Raw genomic sequence first — 12642 nt, 5'->3', positions numbered from 1 at the left:
AAATGAGCTTGCTTTATTAGACAAAATTTTGTATACTGACTTACAGCAGATAAGCTGTATTAAAAACTATAAAAATCGAATTCTCGATTTAGTATTTTCCTCTGACGCTATTAGTACTCTTGTTCTAGAGTCTAGAACTGGTATCACTAATATAGACGATTACCATCCACCTTTGGATATCTTCTTTGACTGGAGCAATCATATTACTGAAAACAGTAACGATTTTGATTGCTCTTATACTCTTGATTTTAAAAAAGCAAATTTCGAGTTGCTTTCTGAAAACATATCTAGTTCAGGACTAGAAAATATACTTACATTATCTAATATTGATGAAGCAGTTACAAATTTTTATAACATCCTTAACAGCTGCCTTGTAAATTCCATTTCCATGAAAAAATCAAATAATAATAATAATAATTTTAGTCACCCTTTGAATGAAGTTGACTGCGTTTACACTGACTTTTCAAAGGCATTTGATAAACTAAAAGCTTTTGGTTTTCCACGTATTTTTATTGCCTGGGTAGAATCTTATCTTAACCAAAGATCCTATCAGGTCAAATTTAGAAACTGTCTTTCAGATCTTTTTATAGCCAACTCTGGCGTCCCTCAGGGAAGTCACCTAGGCCCATTTTTATTCATTTTAGCTATAAACGACGTAATCTCGTGCGTAACTTCAAGTGATATTCTCATATTTTCTGATGATATGAAGATTTTTAAAGAAATTAAGTCTGACAATGACCGTATCCTTCTTCAAAGCGATATTAACAGTTTTAATGTTTGGTGTGGTAAAAATGGCCTTTCACTTAACCCAGCTAAATGCCAAACAATTACATTCTCGAGAAAACGAGTCATTAATATTTTTGGTTACTACATCTTGCAACATAAGCTATGTCGAGTATTTAGCTTCAAAGACTTGGGTGTCCAATTTAGTTCAAATTTAGGATTTACTGAACACATCAATTTTATAGTAAATAAAGCGAGCTCAATGCTTGGTTTTATTAAACGTTGGGCAAAGGAATTTGATGATCCATTTGTTACTCTATCTTTGTACAACTGCTACGTTCGACCCCATCTTGAGTACGCTTCTCAAGTATGGAGTCCTTTTTATGAAGTTCATAAAAACCGAATCGAATCTATTCAACACAATTTTGTACGCTTTGCTCTAAAAGGTCTTCCTTGGACCGACCTTTTCAACTTGCCACCTTATGAACATCGCATTCAACTTCTTCAGATACAAACTTTAGCACAGAGACGTGTAAATAATGATTTAATCTTTCTTCATCAGCTTATTAATTCCCAAATTGACGCCCCTGATCTATTAGCTTGTATTGGTATAAATTATCCGGGTGGATCTCACCTCCTACGAAGATTTGAATATCGACTTTCATAGAACAAACTATGGTATTAATGAGCCTCTTAGTCGTATGAGTAAACTTTTTAACTTGAACCACTCATCCTTAGACTTTTATTTGACGAAAATGGGTTTAAAAACATTGTTTCGAACCAGTGCTCCACAATCGTGACTGTTAATCAATGTTTTAAATAAATTATACATGTTGGATTTTTTGTACTTATAATTTTATAACTTGTAAATTTGTTCGTAATTATTTTGTTTTATATTGTGCATGTGGGAGGTTGTATTTTTTGTCTACTAACCACTAACATGCACTTATGATGAGCCTCTGATTGTAGTTAAAAGCTTGTTCTAAGCTTACTACATCAAAGAATCTGAAGTGAAAAAAAGAAAAAAAAAAAAAGAAAAATTATTTATTTGTCAACTTTCTTGTAAAAAACATTTATAAGATAATAATTCTTACAGTAAAGAACTTGAGCTAAAGATTAAGACCTTTCATATTTATATCTGTATTTTATGTAGAAAAACATTAAGTATAACTGTTTGAGTCCAATCATAACAAGAAAAAACTAAAAAAAATGTTTGTTACCGCATAACTTTGGACAGAGTGAACCAATTTTGATAATTCTTTTTGTATTGGAAAGCTGGTGGCTGCAGTGTGGTCCCATTTCAATTTCGTTCAGTTATAGCCATAGAAACTATTAGAAAAACCACAAAATCCTGTTTTGATCCATGGAAGTCGGTTTGGTTTTTGATAAAAATGATTATTTACAGTTTCTGATAGAAGATAAATATACCTTTACAACAATGTATAAAACATGTAACTCGGTTAAACCACTTAGAATTTATAAGCTGTCGAAGTTCAAAAATTCCATTTTTTTCGTCATTTGCCCAACAAAGTTCGAATTTCTGTATCTGGGTTGAAATCGAAAAAAATTTTTTTCTCAGCCAATTTTGGAGTGATTTTCATAAAAAATACCTCGATTGATTGGGAAATAGATATTGTTTATGAATATATTTTTTAAATAGCATGTTGTTTTGAAAACATATACTTTAAATTGATGCCGAAGTTGGGCAAATGACGAAAAAAATGGAATTTTTGAACTTCGACAGCTTATAAATTCTAAGTGGTTTAACCGAGTTACATGTTTTATACATTGTTAAAAAGGTATATTTATCTTCTATCAGAAACTGTAAAAAAATCGAAAATGGGTAAAAAATTGTCGAAGCTAGAATTTTTTCAATGGGTGAAGGTCCAAAAAACCGTTTTTTGCCCGTAACTTCAGATTTTGGGGGTGTTAGGGGATTTTCAAATACCTTTTCGTATTCAGTGCGACTAGCTCTACAAAACCTGATAGGTCTCCGCCCGCGTATATTTTGAGTGTTACACCGTGTAATATATAAATTTACCTAAGCCGTCAGCGCTTCACTCATAAGCCTTCAGGGAGTGCACTTGGATGATTTGAATAGTTAGAAGATTATAGCAATCGCAACATTTTAACAAAAAATACCAACTGGATGACTGATGCAAGTTTTCATGTAGGTATAGAATTAACATGACAAGATGGTGTAGGCTCTATTCAATTCCAGATCTCCCATGTGGTAGTCCATTTCATTAACCATAAGGCTGCATTGTAGTACCCAAAATCGGCATACTAATGATAATGATATAATTTACGAGTAAGCTTCTGGTAAGCTATTTAATGTCCTTTCACGGTGCATGCATGTTTGGGATTCCCATAAATAGAATTTCCTAGAATTCAATATTTACTTCATTCATCATTGCCCAGTTATTTCACCAAGTACACTGAAGTAGACACACATTTTGGGTGGGTGGGACACCCTAACCTAATATCATATCATAATGAGAACATCAATATTTCACAATATTTCAAAGCATATTTCATATAGATGTGATGTATTCCATCCTCTAACCGTCTATTCAAATAGCAATCCCTTTTGGGAAAAGTATTTAGGTTTTGTGTTTATTTTGCGGAAGTTCTCTTATTCGATTAACATTTAGGCTCAACCAATTTTGAATTTTCAATGTACCTTACCTATCGCCTACAATAATGTAAAATTTCCATTGGGAATTTCTGAAAATCAACTGAGAAACTTGAGGTTGTAGTGAAGGACAGAGTAAATATCGAATAAGTGAATGATAGATTGATTTATGAGCTGCTCTCTCACTATGGCTGAAGGCGTTAGAATAACCAAAGCTCATAACCATTCAATGGCCATGGGGCAGGTTGTAGGTGAACCAAATGGCATCGGTTTGATAGTGCAAACTTCATAGCGTGTGTATATTCCCAATTAGATTAGAAATAATTGAATTTGTCGATGATATAAATAAACCTTTATAGACCTTAGATAGTACAAACGAATGAAGGTTTGTGTCTTCGAATCGTATTTCACATATTATTTTGATACACAGATTCATGTGTTCTTATGATTGTCGTCATTCAGTTTATAAACTTAACAGAAGGTACACTGTTAAAAAATCTTACTACTTTATAGAGTTATTAACAAAAATGGGAATGAATTCTCATTCGATTAAAAAAAATACAGTGGGGAGATCAGTCATGAAAAAAAAAAAAAATAAAGAAACGGGAGAAACTTCAAAATCGTGCTAAACGCTCCATATTCCTGAGTTGTCACAAATGTAATTTTTAGTTTTTTTTTTTATTTTAACGTTAACACAAATTTTATATTATTATAAAGAGAAAATATATAAAGAGAATTCTTTACAAAGAAAAATGGAAATTCTTAGAGTAGATTTTTCAAAAAAAAGTTGTACCTATACAAAATTCTAACATTTTCCACAAAGTACCTGCTATAGTTCATGTGCAAATCTTAAGAAAAAAATAATGAACTATAAAAATCCAAAATTTCAAAAAAAAAAAAAAAACAAAAAAAATGATTTTCAATGAAAAAAAAAATTAAATATTTTTTTTTTAAAACCCAGAAATGTGTTTTTGAAATTTTATAAGGTTTTAAAGTTACATAAATTTAAACGCTTCTATATGAAAATGGTATGTATGGAAATATCCTCTACTTAATTATTTAGTAAAAATTCAAAAATGAATAAACAGGTTCAATGGTATAAGTGCAATTCAAAAAATATATTTCGTATAAGTTTTTGAAAAAAAAAATTATTATTTGGATTATACAGTGATTTTAAAAGCTCCTTTTTCCTAGTTTTCAGATATTTTATATATAAATTAGTTTAGAATTCTAAAACTTTTTATAATAATAAATCATAAGTTAGGTAAGTTTAATTTTAAAATTATTTTTAAAAGAAATGTAAGAAAAAATTAATTTTTGAAATGGTTTTAATTTAAAATTTATTTTAGTTAGATATAATATAATAACCTTTTTTTTTTTAAAATTGTACCTAGACGTCGTTTTAAAAAAAGTATTTTTTATATATGTAAAAAGAAATATCATTTTAAAGAAATATCAAATTTTTTTTGAAATTTTTTTTCCCAAGAACTAAATAAAATGTTTTTATTTTTTAAATACAAAATTCATATTTTTGGAAATTCTTCATAGTTTTTAAGTTCGGATTACTAAAACGCTTTTATTTGAGAAAGTAACAAATCAAGAAAACGGTTCCACCGCAGGTACTGTTGTCAGTTGTTGTCCAAAAGTATTTTTTTATTGCAAAAGTAAGAACTTTTTTGCCACAGTATACGTATTTTTTAAAAATTAAACATTTTTTTTTTGATTTTTCCATATGGCAAGTACCGTTAATTTTGATTTAAACAAAATTTGGCGTTCGGTTAAGTTGGTTTTAATTTGAACACTGGAACAGGAGTGTAGAGAACTGTTGATGTCTAGACAGCAGCTATCCAAAGGTGATAAGTGCTTCTTGAGAGAATATCGTCTAGGTTTTGTAGATCCCTTCGGATGCTTCTGAAGGTGAAACTGCACTTAAGGTAAACTCTGAAAAAATGAAGTGACATATCTTGACTTTTCCCTATTTCGCAAAAAACACCCTTTAACCAAAAATATTTTTTTATTGTGTTTAAATTCTTGTTTTTTTCGGTAAACTAATTACTTTTACCAGTATTCTTAAGTTTTTGTTTTTGATTTAATCTAAAGAAAAAACACCCTTTCACCCAAGATAATTTTGTAGACCTTTTAGTTTCTTACTTTTTTACTGTTTTACCAAGTTTAAAAAGTCCGAAATAATATTTAAGGACTGTATGTCTTCTTTACATGCTTAAAAAAAAAAATCATGTGTGCAATTCACAAGTGGTTGAAGTGAAACCTTTAAAATCATTTTTCTAGCAAAACAAAAAAAAAAAAAATCGGAAAAATATAACTTTTTTATATTCCATCACTTTTTTTTTATATGACAACCTACAATAAATTGTATACCATCTGAAAGCTTATTGTTTCAGCTCAAAATATTTATATCGATCATGTCTAAACAACATCTTCAAAAAGAGCTAGTATTTTTTTTAACCCAATTAGTTTTCATAAGAAAAGCAAAACAATCAAACTCTTTTCTCTTCTAACTCCATTAAATCCGTTTTTTAAATGATAACCTATAATAAATTTCATATCATTATTATTTCACCTTTTATATGACGCTTCAGTCATAATTCTACCATGCCTACAAAAAAAATAAGAATTTTTTTAAAAATCCCTCTTTTTGATATTTTGGTTCCTCTTTTTCCTCTTTTTTTAAATTATGTACGTTTGATTAAAAAAATTGACGTTTTTTTGAAAATCAAGGAAAATGTGATCCAAACCACTTTCAATTATAACAACTCAATTGTAAAAAAAATATACGTTACTGTTGTTTAAGGCTGATTTGATTTTTATAAGCTTTTTGGCCTCTTTTTGAAAATCTATGAAGGTAGCCCTGTTTCAAGTTTTTCAATTAAAGATTATACAACTTGTAGAGCACGTACCATTATGTGTGATATATCAAATGAAAGGTAATATTATCAGCATGCGTTTTAAAATAAATTTGTTATATGCTCTAGAAAAAAAGATATAACGTGTTTAGAAAAATCACATCTTTTCACTGTTATCCCAGAATTTTGAACATGAAATTAATTGAAATTTTGCACAATTATAATTTATTTAATTACCTATCTACTGTATAAATTTTATTCATCTATCTATTAAAACAAAAAAGTTATGATCAATTGATTTTTTCTGTCGCTTTTTCGTTTCATCTTGTTCCAAATCACTACGATACTACAGAAGTTTTCACTTCAAAAAATTTCAGTGTATAAAGTTTCAAATTTAACATTGTATCAAACAATATTAACTGAACTTGGAATATCTCTCATTGTATTAAAATCCTTGGTCATAATACCTATTCCCTTAGTGTTACTGTGGCAACGATATTATAAGATAGGAGAGGAATATATTATGTTTTAACTGGTAGTTTACTCTCAGAATAGATTTTGACATCTGGCAATCAAATTCTAAAAACCTTGAGGGATTAGTTTAACAATACCTTCATCCTACACATATTTTAGGATTAAAAAAAAGTAAACCTAAGAATTTTTTTTATCTTTGTTATACCTAGAGAAATTAAAACATGTCAAGCTTAATTGCTTCGTTTTAGAAATGAACGATATTTTTGTGCCGAACAACCTTTCATTCACAAAACTTGATCTCTCTAGGGACGTGTTTTATAGGCCGCAGTTGGATTTTTCGAGCAATTAAAATGAATGGTTTCATCTCGTGTAATCCTCTAAGTAAAGGTTTTGTATGTGCTGGTTTTTCATATCGCTTTTATCAATTGGATTACGTTTGTAAAGGGACTTGGTTGACTTTTAAAATTTTTTAACTTTGTATCCCTATTGTTTTGAGACTTTCTGTCGTTCAATGAATGTACCCATGTTAGGTTAGTGGTGACGTTTTTTGTTACATTTAGTTTGTGAAATTGTTTCATATTTTGCAGTTCAATTTTAAATAACTGGAAAAATTAAAGCTGAAAATAAACAATTAAAAATAAACAATGATTTTTTTTATCAGATCTAATAAAATAAAAACACACATTATATTATTCCATCGTGCTTTATCTTTCCAAATAAAATTTAGAAAATTCGAATTTTAATCACCGCCTACTACGAGGCAAATGGTAGTAATAAAGCTAATTAGTCCCTTAAAATAGATTGAATCGGATGGTTTTATTTCATTTGGCTTCCAGTTTATTTAAATAAAAAATAAAAAAAAAAACTTATATTAACTAATTCACACAAAATAAACGAAAAAATTTAAAAAAAAAGGCTCATAACTACCAAAGTTAACCTATTCCTAACCAAAGGCAAATACATTTTTCATTTAAATCATTTTGTGTAATAGCTTTTACCCTCTTGAACAATAAACACCGATATTTTATAAAATTACCACCAAACAAACGAAAGAGCTTAAAATAAAATAAAACAAAAACCACTCCAAGGGTTTTTATTATGTTCCATTATTTCAAAAAAAAGAGTATTTTATTTTCCATTTCCTTTTCTCTTTTTTTTCTGTTTCTCAGATTAGCTACATATTTTATGTACTTCACGAGTTCTATATCAAGGCCGATATATATTATTATCCCTCTCGCAATATAAACTGCCTTCCGGGGAGAAGGCATTAATCAGGATGTACTTTAAGGTGGGTCAAAAAAATTGAAAATTTTTTTTTGGATTTGGTACTCCGAAAAATCGATTGCTAGACCCCTCTAGAATATACACACCAAATATGAGCTCTTTATATTAATGGGAAGGTCCTCCGCTTTGCAATTTTCCATTTTTACATCAAGCTTCTACTAAAAAAAAATAGTTTTTTTATTTATTGACTTTTTAGCAAATTTCTTTTCATATTCTTGTAGGAAATTGAACGCTCTACAAAAAAGGCCTTATACACTTTTTTCGTTTATCTAACCGTTGAATAGATATTTGAGGTCCAAAAATCGAGAAAATCTTTAAAAACTCATTTTTTGTTCTCAATTTTGTAACAAATTGAAAAATTATAATGATCAAACGCGCAAGACATATTCTTGTTGAAAATTGATTGCTCCACAAAAAAAGTCTTATTAACTTTTTTCATTAATCTAACCATTCTAAAGATATTCGAGGTAAAAGTTAAAAAAAAATATAAAAACATTTTATATTTTTAAAAAAATTCTAATTCACTGAAACTTCATTATTTTCAAATTAGCAAGATATATTCTTGTAGGGGCTTAAACGTTCTACAAAAAATTCCTTGGAATGAAATTGATTGCTTTAACCGTTTAGAAGATATTCGTATCCAAATCGCAATGCATACGGGTCATAAGAAAACTATTGAAATCAGTGAGCATTGGTTTGGATACGAATATCTTCTAAACGGTTAAAGCAATCAATTTCATTCCAAGGAATTTTTTGTAGAACGTTTAAGCCCCTACAAGAATATATCTTGCTAATTTGAAAATAATGAAGTTTCAGTGAATTAGAATTTTTTTTAAAATATAAAATGTTTTTATATTTTTTTTTAACTTTTACCTCGAATATCTTTAGAAAGGTTAGATTAATGAAAAAAGTTAATAAGACCTTTTTTGTGGAGCAATCAATTTTCAACAAGAATATGTCTTGCGCGTTTGATCATTATAATTTTTCAATTTGTTACAAAATTGAGAACAAAAAACGAATTTTTAAAGATTTTCTCGATTTTTGGACCTCAAATATCTATTCAACGGTTAGATAAACGAAAAAAGTGTATAAGGCCTTTTTTGTAGAGCGTTCAATTTCCTACAAGAATATGAAAAGAAATTTGCTAAAAAGTCAATAAATAAAAAAACTATTTTTTTTTAGTAGAAACTTGATGTAAAAATGGAAAATTGCAAAGCGGAGGACCTTCTTATTAATATAAAGAGCTCATATTTGGTGTGTATATTCTAGAGGGGTCTAGCAATCGATTTTTCGGAGTACCAATTCAAAAAAAGAATTTCGATTTTTTTGACCCACCCTAATGTACTTGTACGGGGTCATAGGGAAATTTTTACCCGTAATCGGCGAAAAGAAAATTACTTTATTAATCCATTGTTTACGATTATTTTAATCTCGTGCAAAATGTTTCTTTTTTTTTTTTTTAGCTCTGCGAAAAAAAAAGAGAATTGAAACTTTTTTTGTTTTTATTTTGTTGATCAAAAGTTTTCTTTGGGCAATTTTCATTAATTTTTTTTTTATTTGAATTTAATGTAGATACTTAGGATTTTGTTGTTTTTGACCCTTGATTGAGCAATTGGAATGAGTTAAGGTGTAATTTAGATAAATATTTTACGAAATCGATTTAGGGTTTATAAAAAAAGGTTAAACAAAGAAGATGAGATACAATTTTAAACAGAATTAAATTAATTACTGAAACGAAATACTTGCTTTGTATTTAAACTTTCATTCATTGTTTTATTTAAAAATGTTGTAAATTCAAATTTTAGAAACATTTTAAATTCTGTAGAGCTCTCAAATTAACGAACTTTTAAGACAAATCAAAAGTAGGTGTTTAAGGTTAGATAATATGCTTAAAAATTCAAAATTGATTCATATAAAAATAAAATGCAAGACTGGGCCGCACGTACTTGCTCTTGTAGTTCAAAGTATCTTTATCTTAAATAACTATTGGAAATTAGAGATTTTCGTTAAATTTTGAACAAAAAATAAATAAATTCCATTTTAAATTTGTTTTTCAAAAACTTTTTTAATTTTTTTTTTTACATTTCGTCGGTCTCATGAGAAAACCTCGTAACTCCCAGAATCAAAATTTTACAGGAGAGACGAAAGAGTAAACGAACAACAGAGTAGTTGAGAAGAAACGCGCTGTGCAAAATTTGAATTTAAGTCTATTTAGAGTTTTCGGAATGACCCCAAATTTTCTTAGTTGCTCCGCTGACATATTTTCTAAAGAATGGCATTCAAAAATCATTTTTGAAAAAAAGTGGAGTTGAGAGGTTTTCTTATGAGACCGACGATTTTACACTTCAAAATGACAAAAAAAAATTGTCTGCAAATTTTGAATAAAATTGGTTTAGTCTTTGATGAAATATGCGATATTAACTAAAAAATATATCAGTTTCGCAGAAAACGCCAACGCCATATTTCCGTTTCCCGAAATTTGTATGAAATACTAAAAACGCAGTTTTGTTAGAATCACTAAGACTATAACGAACACCAAATTTAATCGAAATCGTTAGAGCAGTTTTCGAGAAAACTGCAATAATTCGAAAAGTTTGTATGGGAGGTTATAACGTATACCGAGAGATTTAAAAAAAAAAAAAACCAACCTTGGAAATTACAAAAAAAAACTATCTGTACCAAATTTCATGAAAATCCGCCGAGCCGTTTAGGCTGCAGCTACTTGTACAGATGGATGGACAGACCGACGGACGTCATGACGAGACCCACTTTTTTGGACTCCTCTATTATCGTAATGTTAGTTTTGATTAAAACCTCGAAATTTTTTTTGATACGAAACCAATACTTGCCCTATAGAGCAAGTAAAATGGGTCATGATAAAGTTCTTACCAAAAATCCCTTTTTGTAATTAGATTTGCATTTTTTAAAATTTATTTTAAGGATCATTTGCAATTAAGTTTAAATGCCTTTTTTTATTTTTTTCGAAAATAATTGCATCACAACGTCATGCACAGGACCAGGTGGCCGAGTGGTTAAGGCGTTGGACTGCTAATCCAATGTGCTCTGCACGCGTGGGTTCGAATCCCATCCTCGTCGGTTTTTTTTTAGAAACAACAAAGATTGAAATGAATTTCCGAATCAAATATATTATTTAAATATTTTAAAACAACTCAATAATTATAATTTATACAAGCAAGGTATGTGATTGTCATTATAAATAAGGTAAATATGTCCAATGAAATGGGATCTACATTAAAAAGTATTAAAACATTTTCTTTGTTAATAAATTACAATGTCCTTGAGCCATAAAAATTGAAGACGGTTGCAATGTCGCCTTAAAAACACATTTTTCAGTCATATTCGCTTTATAAAAATGACAGACCAGTACCAAAGCCGCATTAATTTTTAAATGTAACGATATATTTTTTATGAAAATCGGTACAACATTGACCGAAACGATTTAGATCATTTGGGTAAAAAATATATACAGTTTTGTTAAACAAACAATTGGTTGGTGGTTTTGGAAGAAATCCAACATTTTTTGTGTTGCCGATTTTGAATCGATTTGTATAAAAATAATATCGTTGCATTTGAAAATGCATATTGGGTAATTCCATGAGAGCATAAGCATATTTTTGTACATATTTCACTCTTATTTATTTACCTATTCACTAAATTATGAACTTCAATACATTAATGCTTAATGTGTTTTACTGTTTCTTACATTAAAAGTATTTTAACTATTGTATTGTCTGAGAATATCTTGAAATAAGATGCATAACGGTGGTGACGTTAGTAAGTTTAAAATCAAAGTGGAAAAAAAGGTTTGATAGCAAAACTATAAAAGGTTTAAGGCCCAATTTATTCACTCTTCATTAAAGGTAATTTCAAAATTTGTATGTGATTTGACAGTTTTTTTTTTTCATTTTTAATGGACACTTGTCTTTTTTTTTTTAATAGATAAAAGAACAAAAATCAGTTAAAAATTGACAACGCTAGCATTTTTGGAATTGCAAAAATTAAAAAAAAATTGATTTAATTGAGCTTTATATGGCCATTAGAAAAATTTGGCATATCGTTCCGTTAGAGCTCACTTCGACTCATCAGTTGACTTATCATCTGACAATATTAGTACATAAGTAAACTACTAATGAGTCCAATTTAGCTCCACTGAGGGATGAAATGCCAAATTTGTGTATGGACTAAAGGCGTTAAAGAGCTTTATTAAATTAATAATATAAACAGTTCATTTTATGGTTACTTCCATTTTTGGTAGAATTAGTACAATAGCTGAAAAATTTGTATACATCCCCTTAAAGTAAAAACTTCAATAAAAAATTATGCTCTATTAAAACTCTCAAAACTTAAAACATTTTTTCTTATTACTTTTTTTGATTGAAAATTAGGATAATTTAAAATCGAAAAATTCGAATTTTTTAAAAATCTACCTATTTTTGGTAAAAATAAAATAAAAAAAATAAAAAGATTAGCTTACCTATGACATTTTCCATAATATTTTTGACGTTCTTGAAAAAAAAAAATATCTAAATAAATAGATAAAAAATCTAGATTAATTAATTATTTTCAAATTCCACATTTTACTTTTTTTTTTTTAGATAAGAGAGATATGTACTTCTGTCAGAAATAATTAAAAATACCATT

The 12642-nt window shown here is 28.5% G+C and overlaps 1 non-coding gene across 1 annotated transcript; it reads left to right on the top strand.

Moving 5' to 3' along the window:
* The first annotated feature begins 10994 nt into the window (after positions 1 to 10994).
* Positions 10995 to 11076, top strand: Trnas-gcu (transfer RNA serine (anticodon GCU)). Its single transcript has one exon. It is a non-coding gene; the product is annotated as a tRNA-Ser (tRNA).
* The last annotated feature ends 1566 nt before the right edge of the window (positions 11077 to 12642 follow it).

The sequence above is a fragment of the Episyrphus balteatus genome, chromosome 3 (assembly GCF_945859705.1).
Source record: "Episyrphus balteatus chromosome 3, idEpiBalt1.1, whole genome shotgun sequence".
NCBI classification, from domain to species: Eukaryota; Metazoa; Arthropoda; class Insecta; order Diptera; family Syrphidae; genus Episyrphus; species Episyrphus balteatus.
The sequence above is the reverse complement of the archived record's forward strand: the minus strand, read 5'-3'. Positions and strand labels throughout refer to the sequence as shown.